The sequence below is a fragment of the Apis laboriosa genome, unplaced genomic scaffold (genome assembly GCF_014066325.1).
Source record: "Apis laboriosa isolate Shangri-la unplaced genomic scaffold, ASM1406632v1 scaffold16_cov148, whole genome shotgun sequence".
Taxonomy (NCBI): Eukaryota; Metazoa; Arthropoda; class Insecta; order Hymenoptera; family Apidae; genus Apis; species Apis laboriosa.
The window spans coordinates 4,916,237-4,934,565 of record NW_025222129.1 but is presented as its reverse complement, the minus strand read 5'-3'; the positions used below and the strand labels follow the sequence as shown (position 1 = coordinate 4,934,565).

The following is an 18,329-nucleotide window of genomic DNA, read 5'->3' as shown; positions in this document are numbered from 1 at the left end:
GGACCGGGCGGAGCGAGGTGGAAAAGTAGACGGGGGACGGAGAGAGAGAGAGAGAGAGAGAGAGAGAGAGAGGATGGTAGGAAGGGAAGGAAAACGAGGAGGAGAGGGTCGGAGGAACAAAATTCATTTGGCCAAATTAAACAGAGTTTAGCAATTTGCGCTTAATCCATTTGTCGGGGATCCAGCGTCCGTCAGTCCATCCGTTTGCTCCGTCCCTCCCTCTCTTCTCTTCTCTTCTCTCTCTCTCTCTCTCTCTCTCTCTCTCTCTCTCTGTCTCGCTCTCTCCATCCATCGACAGTCTACACGACCACCACTATGCACCCTTTCCCTGCACCGGAGGCCCTTCCAACGTTTCACCTTAACTCCTGTCGATACTAATCCCTCCCACGCCTCTCCCCTTTCTCACTCACCCTCTCTCCCCCTCTCTCTCTCTCTGTCAGAGCTCTTTCCAAAGAGGCGGAGAAGCCGGCTAGCTCTCTTTGGCCTCGCATGATTCGCAGGGTGCCACTTTGAGAACGGGGTGTCTCGCAAATTTCCGGCGCGCACAAGGGCTGTTAATAAATTGCTGGCCACCCCCCTCCTCCCCGTGATGGTTAACCCATCGCGCGCAAACGATTTCACGCGTAGGATCGATAAAGAGATTCGATATGTTATATATTTCGATGATATCGTTGATCTACGAGTTTGGTCCGAGTTGAATTGCGAGAGATGGATTCAATGAGGTGGAAAATTCGATAAGAGTTAAAAGAGTGAATATTGGACAGGGTGGAAGTAGAAGAAGAAGAATTGGATGGAAAAGGAAGGAAAATTTTCGAACGATAGGGGTGACTTTTATTTCGATTCCTCTTCGTCTTCGTTTCCCAAAATTTTTAGGAAAGAAATATTGGATAAAGAGATGTGGAGGAATGAGAATTCGTTCGTGTTTTATCGTGGCTTTATTTAATGGGTGGAAATTTCGTTTGCAGAAAAGGAAAGGGGGACGTTGATTGTGTTTGATGGAGGTAAGGATTATTTCTCTGATTTCTATATGATAAGCATGTAGAATGAGATTGTTATTCGAGATTAATATTTAGTTTGGTTTATCAAAGTAGAAATCACGAATTAATTCATTGAAATAAAAATTAATATTCGAAGAGACCTTGAAACTTCTCGAACACGCGGGAATTATTTCGAGTTACAAGTTTAATGTTCTCGAGAAGGTTGTCGATATATTTCTACAACGACAACGAGAACTAAAGCATTAAACTTCGAAGAAGTGAATCGTTCAAAGTTTTCGGTGAAACTTTCCGTTTAAGAAAGTTGAACAAATTTCCTCCTGTATGTTTATTAAAAAATCGAAGGCGAACGCTTTCAAATACCCGGTAAACAAAATTTATAGCAATGGAAGATTAAACAGAGACTAAACTGATTCGAGGGCTGACCCACGGATCGCGTCAGCCTAATTTCTCGAGTGCCTCGAACGCAATAAATCTACAAGCAGGACGTAAAGATATATCGTCCCGACTTTCTTCGATCCTTATTCACGCCGAACTGCGCCATATTCCGCTCACCTAAAAAAAAAAAAAAAAAAAAAAAAAAAAAAAAAAAAATACTCTTTCATTTAACGGAAAAAAGTCAGACATCTTCTATCTTTCTACGTATCTTTCTTTCTTTAAAAAAAAAAATATCGCCATCTCTTACAAAATACTTCTTACGAGTAAAAATTACGATTGTATCGTTCTTTTAATTAAAAAAAAAAATTCATCGAAGATAGCCAAAAAAAAAAGATCCTCTTTGAAATTTCGTTTCAAATCTTAAACAATTTTCGAGATAGAAAACTTGAAAGCATGGAAAAATGAGAAAGATGACCTATATTTTTTCCAGGAAATGCGTACACGCGATGATAAGTGGTGAAAATCAGCTGATCTATCGACTCTATTGCACGCTCTTGAACCAAAGTGTTGAAAAGAGAGAAGCGTAAAGTCTTGAAAAATTACAATTCCCTTTACACGACGATATCTTGCGAAAGCAAAAGCAAAAGGAAGGCCAAAGGGGAAGATTCCCTGTTTTTTATGGTTCTCCTTTTGTTCGAGAAACACCATCCAATTCGACGTAGAGGATGTTCGAAGTTTTCAAAGCGATTTCAATTACATTTATATCCGGTGCGTTTCGCACTCTATATACGTTTTTAAAAGAATTTCGAGATATAAAAAAATTTGGAATGGACAAGATTCTATACGGAAGCAAATTGAAAATCTTCTTTCTAATCTTTAACGTTTATCGATCCAAGATTTCCACAATTAATACAATCTTCTTTTTTTTTAAAAATTCATTCGCGCTTCGTCGACTAAAAAAACACTAAAAACAAGAAACGTAACCAGGCGAAAAACAAGGAAGGAAGAATTCGTTCCATAAAACACATTTTATCCTTGTCGGTTTTATCCTCACGCGAATCGAGCGTTTTAGCCACTCTTTAGGTTTACATCGCACCGACCGGTTCTTCTTTCTATCTTATTATCCTGGAATTGTTTTCAACCTTCTTTCTCTCTCTCTCTTTCTCTCTCTTGCTCTCCTTCTCTTGTTCCCATCCAACCAAGCGTCTTTCTCCCCGTCTCTCTCTCTCTCTCTCGCTCCATCGTTCGATCCCTATCCAACGAGCCAACACCGTCCTTCTCTATATTTAGAAGCAAGTGGAAGCGAGCGAGGCCAACTTAAGTGTATTGGCAGTTGTGTCCACCTTTTTATTTTCATCCAATCGGGCGAGGACCTTTAAGAATCACTTGGTTCGGAAACCGTGGAGTGCTCTTCGAAACCGAATGTTTCGGGGACTCTGGAGAATCGGTCCCAACACTTAAATGTATAAGGTGCGTATATTTTTAAAACTTTATGGGTAGATACCATTGTTGTGAATCGTTTTCGAACACGATTTTAATATTACGATTTTAATATATGATATTACGATCATCTTTGGATAATCGAAATAACGTGTAATCGATAGATATTTAAAAAAGAAAAGAAAGAAGGATAGAAATTTTTGATTTTCGAGAAAGAGAGAGAGAGGGGGGAAAAAATGGTAAATATTTCATCCGTACTTTTAAAATAAGTCTCGAATTAATCTGTATAAAAGGAAATTTTATTTTCTGACGATTGTTTTTCGATTCAAGTTTAAATTATGGATCGATTAATTTTTTATTAAATATCGAATATATTATATTGCTCTGCTATCAAGCTTTTTATAAATTTTCATGAAAAAAAAAAATCAATTATTTTTATTATTTTCGTACGATGAATTTAAATCTAGATTTATGCTTTTTCGATAGCCGGCGTGATATATATATATATATAAAAGTTTATGTTTACCCGCGTACCGCATTGAAAAGGGTATATATAAAATTTAATTTAAAATTCAATTCCCCTATTTTGTGGACATCATAAAAGTATATAGAACAATTAAACAGTTTTTATTATTAATAACAACAATACTGTAACGATACTTTATAAAAATTGTCATTAAATTGAAAAATAAAATGGAAAATACGAAAAAAAGAAAAAAAGAAAACAAAAAAACAAGTGTATTATTATTAATATAGAACGATTAAACCTGTGTGCCCTTTTTCGATCGATAATATAACAATAACAATCGTAACTTTAAAAAATTTAAATCGAATTAAAAATCGAAAAGAGAAGAGATCAAAAAAAAAAAAAAAAAGATATCTTCCCGAAGATTGGATGGATAAATATTGAGCCATAAAAAAAAAAAAAAAAAAAGAAGAAAGAAAAAAAATTCGAACGATCTTCAATTTAGGAAATGTATCTCATGATGAAGTTCGAATCACAATTTCTCCATCGTCTTGCCATCGTTTCCTCTCTCGTCATTACCTATATCCGCCCGAGATTGGAAACGACGAAACTAACTTTCACCATAACGATGGAATTTTTAACGATGTTAAATCGAAAAACTTTTCCTTCTCAATTTTTATTACCTTCCGATTAATGATCGTGAAGTAAGTAAATACAGCAAGATTGATCATGATACGAGAAATATATATATATATATATACATACATCCTCTAACAATTTATTCAAATTCTGATAAATATCGAGAATTAAAATCAAAATTAATAAACCGATATTGATCGTCGATCAGTTTCTTTTCTGGAATAAGAATATATTGAAAGATATCGAAATTGATCCGTTCAACAAAATCCTAAACCAAATATTATCTCTCTCTCTTTCTCTCTCTCTCTCTCTCTTTCCTTCAATACTCCAAACACCATATATCAATATATCAATTACATCGATACTTACCAAAAATTCTTTAACAAACGATCGCACGTTCTATCCTATTCTATCCTACTTCACTTTACTTTCTTTTTCCCTCCGGCAAAATAACAAAGAAATACCCGATTATAATCGAATCCTCGATCGCGATTCTCTTTGGTGTTCGTGTCACGGAGCTGTGTGACACGAAAAAGAAAGAATTAAATCAATGGAAAGGGGGCAGGGCGAATTGGCGAGTTGCGCAACGCTTGTCGACTAATTTTCACAACGATGGTGTAGAAAATCTGGAGGGAGGGGGAAGTTGGAGGGCCGGATGATAACAAAGTGGACCATTTGTTGGATGGCCACTCGATCGAAACAACGGCCCCGATCGAAAACCGTAATGCCGTCCGCGGGGAAAGGATGATCCACTTGATCATTGGAACAAGTGAGAATAATGAAATGAATTTGGCCGGGATGTGGGCCACTTTTGTAACAATCCGTCCATCTTTTCGCGTTTATGGAAATTATTCGTTAGTGATATTCGATTTCGTCGTTCTTTCGAAATTGGGACAGAGAAGAATCGGGGTCAATTCGAATTTTGAGACGAATTTAAAAACTATTGGAAGTAATCAACGAAATAGCTTCGAAGAATTTACTTGAGATGTTAAGTAAATAGGGTAAATTTTAATCGAATTAATAATTAAAATTATTATATTTCACGTCTGTATAATATATGTAATTTTCTATGTACATTGTATACTTAAATTTTCCATAAAAATTCTAATATTTGTTCAGAATTTCTCCCCTCGAATAAAAAGTGTTCCTCGAATAAGCCTAATTAATATTCTAATCCCACGTTAAAATAGTTGAAGATTCAACGAATAAGTGTAATTCGATTCGTAGAATTGAACAGTTCATTCGATACTCGCGTTTCTCATTATCGTCGCCGATTTCCACGTGGCTCGTGGAGCTTGTGTGACGTTCTATTATCAGTTCGCGTCACGGGGAAATTGCGCCCCCGACACGGGGGTTGTCCTGTAATCGCGCGCGCTCGCCTGTAACGCGAGGCGTTTCCGCGCGTTTTGTAATCGAAGAACGATCGGCCGGTGAAACCGATCGGATGGAAAAATCTCTCGATTGCGATTGCTCTCGCGGTCCCGCGGACTTGTTTGTTCGAACAATCCGTCTGTGTACAACGAATATCGCGTACGGCGACGATTGGAAATCGTGTTCGTACAATTTTTGATTTTTTGAAATGAAAAAGATCGAATGCAATTCGCTTCCGATTTTCTAAAAAATGGAATTTTTTAGAAATCAGGGGAGGATCGATATTTTTTGATTTGGAATTAGAATATTTTGGATAGATTGAAATCGTGTTGGTAAAATTTTTAATTTTTTGAAATCAAAAGGATCGAATGGAATACGCTTCCGATTTTTTAAAGATGGAATTGTGAATCCTTCAGAAATCAGGAAAAGATCGATATTTTTGAATTTGGAATTAGAATATTTATATGGAATTTGAAATTGTGTCGGTAAAATTTTTAATTTTTTGAAATGAAAAAGATCGAATGGAATACGCTTCCGATTTTCTAAAAAATGGAATTGTGAATCCTTCAAAAATCAGGGGAGGATCGATATGTTTTGATTTGGAATTAGAATATTTTGGATAGATTGAAATTCGTACAATTTTTGATTTTTTTTAAATTTATGGAATACGCTTTCAATTTTCTAAAAATAAAACTCTAATGCTTCAGAAATCAGAAGAGGATCGATATTTTTGGATTTGGAATTAGAATACTTTGAATAATGATCAAAATGAAAAAGATCGAATGGAATACGTTCCGATCTTCTAAAGAATTCTAATCGATTTTCTAAAGAATTATGGATCCTTCAGAAATCAGGGAAGGATCGATATTTTTGAATTTGGAATTAGAATACTTTGAATAATAATCGAAAATGAAAAAGATCAAATGGATCGTTTCCGATTTTCTAAAGATGGAATTGTGGATCCTTCAGAAATCATGAGAAAATTAATACTTTTGAATTTGTAATTAAGAATACTTTGGATAACGATTGAAATCGGATAATAACATTAGATTATTTGATATTTATAACTCGCAAGAAATATCACGCCAATATAATATCCATCTTCGTTCCTTCGTTCGTGATATCCACTCGTATTTCATCGCTTTACAGTCCATTCCGCCACGGATACGGTTAAATCGCGGAAACGTGGGGAACACACGTTTCCACACGAGTGCGGAAATATGCAGATACGCGTACATCAGGAGCAGAACCTTTCACGAGAGTCCTTGTTCGGGTACAACGGTGTTCCATTAGTTTTATGCCCTGTCCACACCTACATTTATACGAGCGCCATTGAAAAACAATATTTTGATTAATTATTTTTTTCATAGTTATCTCGAGTATCTCGAGTATCTCGAGTGATTAATGCCGCTACTATTATTGAATTATTGAATTATTGGGTATTACGATATTACAATAAATAGTTTGGAAGTTGTACTACTGATCAACTCCAGTCATTTTGAAAAATATATCAAAAGAAAAGAAAAAACGATTTAACGATTTTTCTTTCGAAATGTATTGCGTGTAATTGTATTAATTTTTTTTTCTCTCTCTCCACAATTGGGATGGAAATTTTTACAGAGAATGGAGGGGATCAGTTTGGCTATCGAAAGATGCGCATACGTATGTAAGTGATGAATCGTGAAAAAAGAAAAAAAAAAATTGTCAAAGAGGGGAAGAGGAGGAGAAGAAAGAAGAAAGAAGGAAGATCAAGGATTACTTCATAGGCCAGGTTGGCGACGCGTATTCTTGGGGAATTAACACACATTTGCGCTGTTATTGCTTGAGAATACACGTAGTTTGCCTGGTCGTTCACTCCCAGACGACCAACTTCTGATAGAAAAAGAATTCGCAATCGCGACAAGTCGAGAAGTCAAACTAATCAACTCCACTTTTTAAAAATTGTTCGATCTTCAACTTCAGATGATCAGTAGAGATCAATAGAAACTTTCGTGTGAACGTTCTTAGATGTTGATCAGTTTGACTCGTTATCATGATGCTATTGTAAGACATATTTAAGAAGTATGTTAATATATCAATTATCTAATTAAATATCGCGACAAAGCATTTTTTTTTTCCACAACGTACTATATCAACTCACGTTTTATACATCGAACGATAATTTTCAACGTCTCCACTGTAAATTCAGTCAATCGATCCTACTTATACAGCGTTATTATATCTTGTTATTGCAGAAAGAAGCGTTTATTTCTCTCGTAAGGAAAGAGAGAGAGAGAGAGAGAGAGAGAGAGAGAGAGAGAGAGAGAGAGAGAGAAGAAACGAAAAGTTATTGTGTAAAAGGCAAGAGAACGGAAGAAAATAAAGACCGAGTTACCTTCTCGATATTGCCCCCTTTACATTTCCTTTGTCCCTTTAAAAAGAAAACCCATCTGACGTATCTTTCGAATGATTGCATAGTCTGCGACTAATAATGGCGAGTAATAATGGCGATGGAAAATAATACGTCTCACTCCTGTCGTTGAATAGTGTGAGAAACGAATCAAATTATATTATTTCATAATTCATAGCGTATAATATTACTTTTGTATCTTTGTTATAATATAATATTGTATTAATTATAATCAAAATATGTAAACAAATTAGTGGGTAATATTGCGTCTGCAATAGGTTTTAACGATCAATAATAATAAACATTGTGAAATAATTATAGTGCAAGTTCGAAGAGTATATAAATTAAATTAAACGTTAATCCCTAGTATCCAGATCATCCTACCCTACCCCTTTTAATAATTTATTTAATATTAAAGTAAAAAAAAAAAAAATTATTGGAGAAACTATGAAAATAAAATTGGATTAATTAATTCTTTCGTCTTCGTTTTTTTTTTTTTTTTTTTTATAAAAAATTACGTCGAATTTAAAATTCTTGAACGAAGATTAATTATTTGTAAATATCCATGTCCCAATTGAAATTAAACTCTGTAGAGAGAATTTCAATAATTTCTAGATTATAAATTATACACTCGATATCACGAGCGCTAATTAAATATGTAATAGAACAAGTGTTTTAACTCGATACTCGAAAACTCGAGATCCGTACATCGAGTTATTTCCTATACGCAATGATAAAATAAAATAATTTTCGAACGTCTTCCCTTATCGTATACAATCATTACGAATTTCGTTTAATCAATTTTAACGCAAGCTTATTGCTCGCACGGAACACGCGCAACGTGAATCGCGCTTTACTCGCCGACTTGTTCTCATTTAAAGTCCAACCGAACTTGCTCGATCCCCCGTACTGCAACTCGTATCCCGACTTTTTAATGGCTAATACAAACTTTCTTGCCTTTAATCACGCGGACAATAAACATGCAAAGCGGCTCGTTCGATTTTTCATCCCGGTCTCTATCTATTAAAAATTTACCGGATCCGTTTTCCATCATACATTATTCTTCTTGTACTTTTAAATTGGAAAAATTCAATTTGAATTTTTAATCATCTTAAGTCTGACGAAATCCTATTAAAATTAGGAAAACTTTCAACCGCTATAACTCCGAAGATAGTGACTTCCGGTCAACGAGTGAACGATCACTAGAAACACGGAACTTTCCCCTTTAAAATGCTTTTTAATTTATCCCGATACGACATTCGATGCTCGAAATATCATCGCGTGAAGAAAACGTAATTTTTAATCGTACGCTTTGCAACATCTAGTTAAACCTTATTAAAATTAGGAAAATTTTGAACTCTTGTAACTTCGAAGATAGTAACTTCCGGTCAACGAGTGAACGATCACTAAAAACAAGGAACTTTGCCCTTTAAAATGCTTTTTAATTTATCCCGATACGACATTCGATGCTCGAAATATCATCGCGTGAAGAAAACGTAATTTTTAATCGTACGCTTTGCAACATCTGATTAAACCTTATTAAAATTAAGAAAATTTCGAACTCTTGTAACTTCGAAGATAATAATTTTCGATCAACGAGTGAATGATCATTAAAAGGGCAGAACCTTGCCCTTTGAAACCCTTTCTCGTTTATCTCGATACGACTTCCGGTTCCCGAGATATCGTCGTGTAAAGAGAAAGTTAATTTTCGATCGTTTACTATCTTTGTCCTTGTTATTTACGGACCTCTCACTTACACTCTATTTCACTGACTCAAACTCCAGACAAGCGACAGATACGATTTCTGGAAGAACGCAATTTCCAAGAAAAAAGATATAGTAATTGATTAAGATATCGAAACGAGAGTTTCAATGATGTAATTTCCTCTATTTTCAGAGTTTTAACGATTTTACAAATACCGTGTTCTGACCGTGTTCAAAAATCGATTTGACGATTATCAATTGAAAATAATACTTTTAAAATATGGATAAATAGACGACACTACAAATTGGAATATCTTCCAACATTCTAATAACTTTCACACCATCTATCATGCTATAGATTCAATACCACTAACATAAACTTCAATCTAAAAATTAGTTGGGTGGTTGGTTACGAGTTTGTACACAGGGCACAGCTTGCGCAATATCCAGTGGCTTGGTAAAATTAGAATTGCCACGCCCTAACGCAAATCCCTAACCAACATATTAAACTTACACAAAGATTCATATGTGACATCGTTACAGCTTACAGAATTCCCGTCTTCGTCCCAATTTAATATTAATTTAACTTCAGAAATGTTTTCGAATTAATCGTTAATCGCACTGTTGAATCGAGGGCAAAATTAAAAATACCTAAAAAAAAAAAAAAAAAGACGAACGAAATTAACATAAAAGAAAAAAAAATCTATTCGTTCGTAAAGATAAAACTTGCATAAAACTTAAAAATTACACGGCAAACTTTCTATACATACGTACAACATAATAATATCACGGAGGTGTCAAATTGAAAGTCAGTTCATAGTTTAAAAATTCGCTCGCTCGCTCACCCTAAGGTATATAATAAAGCAACAACAACCATACATCATCCCTATCCACCCCGAAAAAACTCGATAAATGGAAATTTCGAATTACGCCACTATTTCCTGTGTAAACGATACCCCGTGCATCGTGCACAAGCACGATGGAACGAAGGTTTATAAGAACGAATTATTCCGCGTTTCTTCGGGGAGAGAAACGGGCAGAGTTTTTACCCCGACGAAAGAATCATAGTCGGGGGTTGGCCGAGGAAATGGCGGATGTAGGGGAGGGGGAAAATACGGGGTAAGTTTCCGTGACGTGTAAATCACGCTTTACCGAGAGCTTTTGAGTCTGGCAGCAAGGTTCGTTGAAAAGTTAACAGGCCGAGGAATGAGTGGGGCCGTGTCCCCTCCCCTCCCCTCTTTCTCCTCTCCGATCCCGCGCTCGTGGCACCGCCCGCTTTTACTTAATGCCTTCTCTCCTCCCCTCCCGCTTCTTCTTTCGAAGGTGTTAAGTAACGAGCTTGTTGTATATGAATGCCACCGGCAAAAACGAAGCAATTCTCACCGGTCATTCCCTTCCCTCTCTCTCTCTCTCTCTCTCAATTTTTTACTTCTCTCTCTCTCTCCCTTCTCTCTTCTTTTCCTTTTCTTTTCGTTTCGAGTCCCCATGGACGGAGTCTTTTCGTTTCCAGTTTCTTTAAAAACAATATGGAATGGGATATGTACGAGTACACTTGAGTTTTAAAGAGTTTACTTTTCTTCTTTTTTAAAAAAAAAAACAATTGTTTATGAGAGAGACAGGGGATTAAAATTGGTTTAATTTTTTTGAAGACATTGAGAGCTACGATTAAATATTTTTAATGATCGTAGATGTTTCAAAATGGTTGAAATAACGATTTGGCTCAGGTCCGTGGGTACGCCACCACCCAAGGGACTCGCGAAAGCGGGCACGAGGCCCGTCGGTCCCCCTTGCGGAAAATGAACGCATTGATCGAGAAAACGACCGACTCTGAAAAATTCTCCCTTCGCGTGTAAAGGGAAAACCTCCCTTTATAAACCTCCCTCGATTTTAAAAAATGACACGAAACTAAATCTACTAAATCTAATCAATGACGAAAACTAAATCTACAGAATATCTACAGAAAGAAAATTGGGAAAAGGGAAGCGGAAGAAGTCATTTAACGAAGCTTCTTTCTCGCAGAAGTCCAAATATTTATGCGACCCGAAATATTTTAGCCGTAAAGGTCTGAAAAGGCGAGAGTAGCGCGGGAGACGAAATTCCAGTTGCACTCCCAGAATGCCCCGGCGACGACTTGCACGCTCCGGTTTCCGGGATTCCAGCTGCGCCTCCTTTATTCGGAATTCATCGGATCTCGAATACTTTTCGTCCAGGAGATCCTTTGGAAATCCCATGTGCGCGGCACAAGAATGTTTCCCTCCCCCTCTCCCTTCCGTTTGATCCGTGGCCAGAGCCCCGGAAAAATGCTCGATTCCAAAGGACTCGCGGTGCGCTCGCGTGTCCCTCCCCCTCCCCCTTCATCCACCATCTACACACATCTCTATTCCTCTGTAAATTTTCTCGCGTGTCCTTTTACGAAGAATGGGATGGATCTGCCCTATCCTTTGACACTCCTTCCTTCAAACGAGGACGTTCGATGTATATATATGATGTCTTTGCCCCGTTTCAGAATCAAGCGGTCTCGTTTCATTGTTTATATGAATATAAATACGAGTTTTTCGTTTTTAATATTCGGAGGAGATTGGATCGAATCGGTAAAAAATAGAAACGACGTGAAGAATTTATATATTGATGATAAACAAAATTCCAAGAAACGAATATTTCGAATTATTTCGATGAAATATTTGTGAATGTAATTTCGAAAAGTTCGATTTTTATTTCACAAAATGAAATTCTAATTGAGCAACGATCGAATAATAAATAAAATATTTCGACTATTCGAAAAATTCTACATCTAAGCATAATATTAGTGACTCTAACAATATCGAAGTTTTAGGAAAAATGGATGCATAGGATCTATCCTCTGATACTCTTCCTTCAAATGAATATGTTCGATGTATGTATGATGTCTTTGTCCCGTTTCAGAATCAAGCGGTTTCGTTTCATTGTTTATATGAATATAAAACGAGTTTTTTGTTTTTAATATTCGGAGGAGATTGGATCGAATCGATCCTGGATGGTGAAAAATAGAAACGACGTGAAGAATTTATATACTGATGATAAACAAAATTCCAAGAAACGAATATTTCGAATTATTTCGATAAAATATTTGTGAATGTAATTTGGAAAAGTTCGAAAGGATTTTTATTTCACAAATGAAATTATAATTGAGCAACGATCGAATAATAAATAAAATATTTCGAATATTCGAAAAATTCTACATCTAAGCATAATATTGGTGACTCTAACAATAATATCGAATAATATCGAAGTTTTACGAAAAATGGATGGATCTGCCTTGATAACAACATGACAAAATTCCAAGAAACGAATATTTCGAATTATTTCGATAAAATATTTGTGAATGTAATTTCGAAAAGTTCAAAANACGAGTTTTTTGTTTTTAATATTCGGAGGAGATTGGATCGAATCGATCCTGGATGGTGAAAAATAGAAACGACGTGAAGAATTTATATACTGATGATAAACAAAATTCCAAGAAACGAATATTTCGAATTATTTCGATAAAATATTTGTGAATGTAATTTCGAAAAGTTCAAAAGGATTTTTATTTCACAAATGAAATTATAATTGAGCAACGATCGAATAATAAATAAAATATTTCGAATATTCGAAAAATTCTACATCTAAGCATAATATTGGTGACTCTAACAATAATATCGAATAATATCGAAGTTTTACGAAAAATGGATGGATCTGCCTTGATAACAACATGACAAAATTCCAAGAAACGAATATTTCGAATTATTTCGATAAAATATTTGTGAATGTAATTTCGAAAAGTTCAAAAGGATTTTTATTTCACAAATGAAATTCTAATTGAGCAACGATCGAATAATAAATAAAATATTTCGAATATTCGAAAAATTCTACATCTAAGCATAATATTGGTGACTCTAACAATAATATCGAAGTTTTACGAAAAAATGGATGGATCTCCCTTGATGATAAACAAAATTCCAAGAAATATTTCGAATTATTTCGATGAAATATTTGTGAACAAACGTAATTTCGAAAAATTCGAAAGGAATTTTTATTTCACAAAATCAGACGTTCAAATTCTAATTAAACAACGATCGTTAATAAATATTCGAAAAATTCTACATCTGAGAATAATACTGGTGGACTCCAACAACAATATCGAAAATTCGTGCATCGACAAGCGAATATGGAAAATAGAAATGGCGAGTATTGGGGAAGTTAGAAAGCATCGACGCGTACGAATCTATATTTGCCTTATACGAGCATTGGAGGGGGAGGGAATGGTCCTTACCGGAGATATCCTCAATTACTAATCATCAAAGGGATTTAGGAGGAAGGCCAGATTAGTTTAGGCATCTTGTAGCATCAACCGGTTAGATGGAATCGGTAGAGAGAGATGTCGCAGGGAGAGCAACATCCTGGCGATGGATAATGCTGTATGCGCTATCGAATTACGGACTAATTAAACCTAAGTAGCTCTAATCGTAAGCGCATCCGCACTGTGCTTATGTAACGCATTCTGATTGAAGATGCGCGTACTTAAGATCCTTCGCAGCTACTTACTAATCCATATCCGGATAATTCCTCCCATCGATCATCCTTGAGAATCGGGCCTTGAGAATTTGCACCGTCATCCTCCGCTCGTATCGGATTTTATCTCGTTTTCGAACGATCATCGTTTCGAAGTGAAAGTGGAAAGTGAAAATTTATAAATTCTTAGATATGTCATCAGATTTAATCTTTACACAAAAATATTTTTAATTCTCTCGTTTTCAATTATGCCCAACTCTTAGGGGCACGTTGAGGTAAAGATATTTCAAAATTCCAATCAAGACAATGTCTCGTATATACTCGAAGAGAAATCGAGGAATCCAGAGATTTTTCTAAATTTTTAATATTCTATAATGTTCAATCCATAGCATTTTCCATATTCGATCGATTAATAATTTCGAACATCATTCAAGACATTTTTTTCGAAATTTCAATCAAAAAGGCAAAGTCTCAAACCTCGACGAGAATCCACGCGGAGATTTTTCTAAATTTTAAATATCCTAGAATCCAAAATGTTTAATCCATAGAATTTTCCATATTCGACTCCCTATTAATAATCCATTTCGGTACGATCATTCAAGATATTTCGAAATTTCAATTAGAACAAAGTCTCGTACACTCAAATCTCGACGCGGAGATTTTTCTAAATTTTTAATATCCTAGAATCCAAAATGTTTAATCCATAGAATTTTCCATATTCGACTCCCTATTAATAATCCATTTCGGTACGATCATTCAAGATATTTCGAAATTTCAATTAGAGCAAAGTCTCTATATTCTCGAACCTCGATGAGAATCCAAAATGTTTAAAATAATTCGCAACGATCGAAAATCGGCTGACACCCACGGCATTTTCCGTATTCGACGATCAATTCCCTATTAATAATCGATTTCGAAGATACGATCATTCGTGTTACGCGAATTTTTCGAGGGAACGGTTACCGGATACAGGCCAATTCGCCACGTTTCCACGCCAGTATGCTTCGTAAACCCTTACTTTGCATATTTATTACCGTCGACGGCGGGCCGTCCCATGGGTCGCATTCGAGTTTAAACGGCCGCTCCTTTCGTATTTGCCATCGACGAGGTACGGAGCGCGTGTCTCGATGAGCCATTATCGCGATGGCCGAGAAAAGATCGGGAGAAAAAAAGGAAGGAAAGGAAAGGAAAGGAAAGGAAAGGGTAAGGGTACGAGCGGAACAAGTACGATAAGGGATCGTTTCCTTTCGAGTTTGCCTTGTGTCACCTCCTTCCTTCTAGAGGGCCTCGTCTCCTCGCCTCGTCTTCCCTGCAACAGAGACAACGTGCGAACGAGTTGGAGTATAAACAGCTGGGAATTGTTTCGAGACAACCCCCCGACAGGGGGATATTATTACGGTATTTATTCGTTTCAACAAAAATTGTACCCCTCTTGAGAGGGATATGGATGGATCGATATTTTTAGAAAAGTTAATCAATATTGTCAAGGAGTGTATTAATTAAATTTGGGGCGAAGAAGAATACGATTTATCTTTCAATGCTTGCGAATTATACGTATTTTATTATAAGAATGGTATCAGGAAAAAAATTGCTCGAAACGTATTGCTTTTCTCTCTTTACTTGAAGAATTTAAAACTTGAAGAATGAAAATGAACAAGTGAGAGAAAAGAATTGTTCTCGTAAAAATTATGCAATATTCGATCACATACTTCCCATTTCCTTTCCACTCGAAAATCTAAAAAAAAAAAAAAAAAAGAAATAAAATAATCGAACGATCTACCTTTCCCATAAAGATATGAAAAATTCGATCGAATCAAATTCAAAGTTCCCCAAACCTCCTCCGAAAGTCGCCTTTCTCTCTTTATCTCTCTCTCCTCTCTCTCCTCCTCCTTTCATTTCCACTCGAAAATCTCGAAGCAAGGAAGGGAGGCGAAGCAAAACGAGCAAAACTTTACGTATCCTTGTACGATTTGTCCAGGATCGACCCCCGTAAACCTTGGACTCCACTTCGCCTATTATTACGTCTCGTAATAACGTTGGCCAGCCATCTCTGAAAGCAGCAGCGCCTCATTTAATAAGAGCAAGAAAGTCCCCCCCCTCCTACCTACTCGCGCACCTACAAAGCCAGACCTGTTTACCGTCGCGGTGTACTGCAATTATAATTATAATGCCATTGTTTTCGCAAGCGTGGGTGCACGACGATGGCTCGCGAGCACCTTCTCCTCCCCTCCCCCTCTCGTCGCGTTCTCGCGACGAGAATCGCGGCGACGACTACGACGATGACGACTACGACGACTACGACGACGACGACGACGACGACGACGACGAAGGTTGGAGAAACCGATGTCGAATTAGCAAATCAAATTTCCCCGGGAATTATTTCAGCGCGAGCTGCTAAACAGCCCGCGGCGCGGCGACAAGGCCGCGTGCAGGATGGAAGCGTGGAAGGAAAGCGTGGTGAATTTAATTCGAATTGGTGGAAAAAGAAAATAAAGAGCAACGGAGCGTGAGCGAGGGTGCGGGCAAATTCTAAACCCGGCTTCCTTTCGCCTCCCTCCGCTCCCTCCGGCAAATTTTCATTAACGTAATTAATCGACCGCGCGATCCACCCGTTGTTGTTTGTCCGCGGACAGGGAGGCGGAAGGATGTCGCGCGAAGGGACATCCTTCGCGCGGATTCTTGTGGGGAATTTCGTTGGGATTTTTCTTTTTTTTTTTTTTTGTCAGATTCTTCTTTCGTCGGAAATTTTCTCGAATTTTTTTCTCGAATTTGTCATATTGGAATCGAATTCCATCGAAAATTTTATCGATAAATCGTCCAATTTTGAGGAATTTTGACGAATTTTTTGTGAATTTTATCGTATCGAATTCTGTCAAATTTTGTCAAATTTTATCGAATTTTATTGAATTCTATTGAATTTTATCGAATTCCGTCAAATTTTATTCAATTCCATCAAAAATTTTATCGAATTCGATAAATCGTCGAATATTGACGAATTTTGAATTTTTTGTGAATTTTATCGTATTCGAATTCTATCGAATTCTGTTGAATTTTGTCAAATTTTATCGAGTTTTATTGAACTGCCTCGAATTCTGTTGAATTTTATCGAATTCTGTCAAATTTTATTCAATTCCATCGAAAATTTTATCGAATTCGATAAATTGTCGAATTTTGAGAAATTTTGAATTTTTTGTGAATTTTATCGTATTCGAATTCTGTCAAATTCTGTCGAATTTTGTCAAATTTTATCGAGTTTTATTGAATTGCCTCGAATTCTTGAATTTTATCGAATTTTGTCAAATTTTATTCCATCGAAAATTTTATCGAATTCGATAAATCGTCAAATTTTGACGAATTTTGAATTTTTTGTGAATTTTATCGTATTCGAATTCTGTCAAATTCTATCGAATTTTGTCAAATTTTATCGAATTTTATTGAATTGCCTCGAATTCTGTTAAATTTTATCGAATTTTGTCGAATTCTGTCAAATATTGATCGATTTTTGAGTCGAATACGGAAAAATATTATGTAAAAAAAAATATATATATATAAAGTGATAAAAGGAGAGAATTAATGACGATGAATCGTATAAAAAGAGCATCATCCTATAGTACGGATCATGGAAATGTTCCTTGAATGGAAATGGTCAAAGTTTCTATCGGATTAACGGAATTAATATGCGGACATTTTACACCGGACCGGTGAATCACCGGTTGAAAATGCAGGCCTATTTACTTTCTGACACGTGAGATTACGCCTAGACCCGTATTACGTCGATTACAAAGACGTTCATGAATATTTAAATAGGGATAGTGCAGTTCAATATCTCACGATGCGAACTGATGCGCCTGAATAGATAATGACGCCTACAATTTTCGTCCACCCGGACGAAACGTTACGTGCGGACATGACTTTACGAAAACGATTTCCATTCTCAATTTTCCGCTATATCTCCACGCGAATATTTTCCACGAGCCAAGCGAATTTTTTCCCTTGGAGACACGAAGGCGATACCCATTCTAACGACGGTAAACAATTTTCCGTATTTCGAGTCTTCATAGTCTTCGTAGTATTTATATATCGATATATATCGACATATATCTCTTAGAATTAGAATATCTCTTAGAATTAAAATATTTCCGATTAATTTTTTGAAGAGAAAGATCGAATCGAATTTTTGAATATTTTTATGAAAATTAAATTGAAATTGAAAAAATAGGAGAAAATATCAATTGGGAAATATTTTAATTTTTTAAACTCGACAATTAATGATTGTTGAAATTAAAATTGTTCTTTTTATCGTATTATAATAGCCATGGATGTTTCTTTTAGAATTATTACTCGAATTGATTGTTAAAAAGTTTCGAAAAATTTTTATGCAAAATTGGTAGCGATTTTTTTTTTTTTTTTTTTTTTTT

The 18,329-nt window shown here is 36.0% G+C and overlaps 1 long non-coding RNA gene across 4 annotated transcripts in view; it reads right to left on the bottom strand.

The window, feature by feature from the left end:
• Positions 1-18,329, bottom strand: part of LOC122710967 — a 66,263-nt gene that overhangs the window by 7,759 nt on the left and 40,175 nt on the right. For 3 of the 4 annotated variants that reach the window (XR_006346031.1, XR_006346034.1, XR_006346032.1), the window contains one exon: positions 14,930-15,220. This is a non-coding gene — a long non-coding RNA (uncharacterized LOC122710967). The remainder of the gene's footprint in view (positions 1-14,929; positions 15,221-18,329) is intronic. The other variant, XR_006346033.1, reaches the window with a different exon arrangement.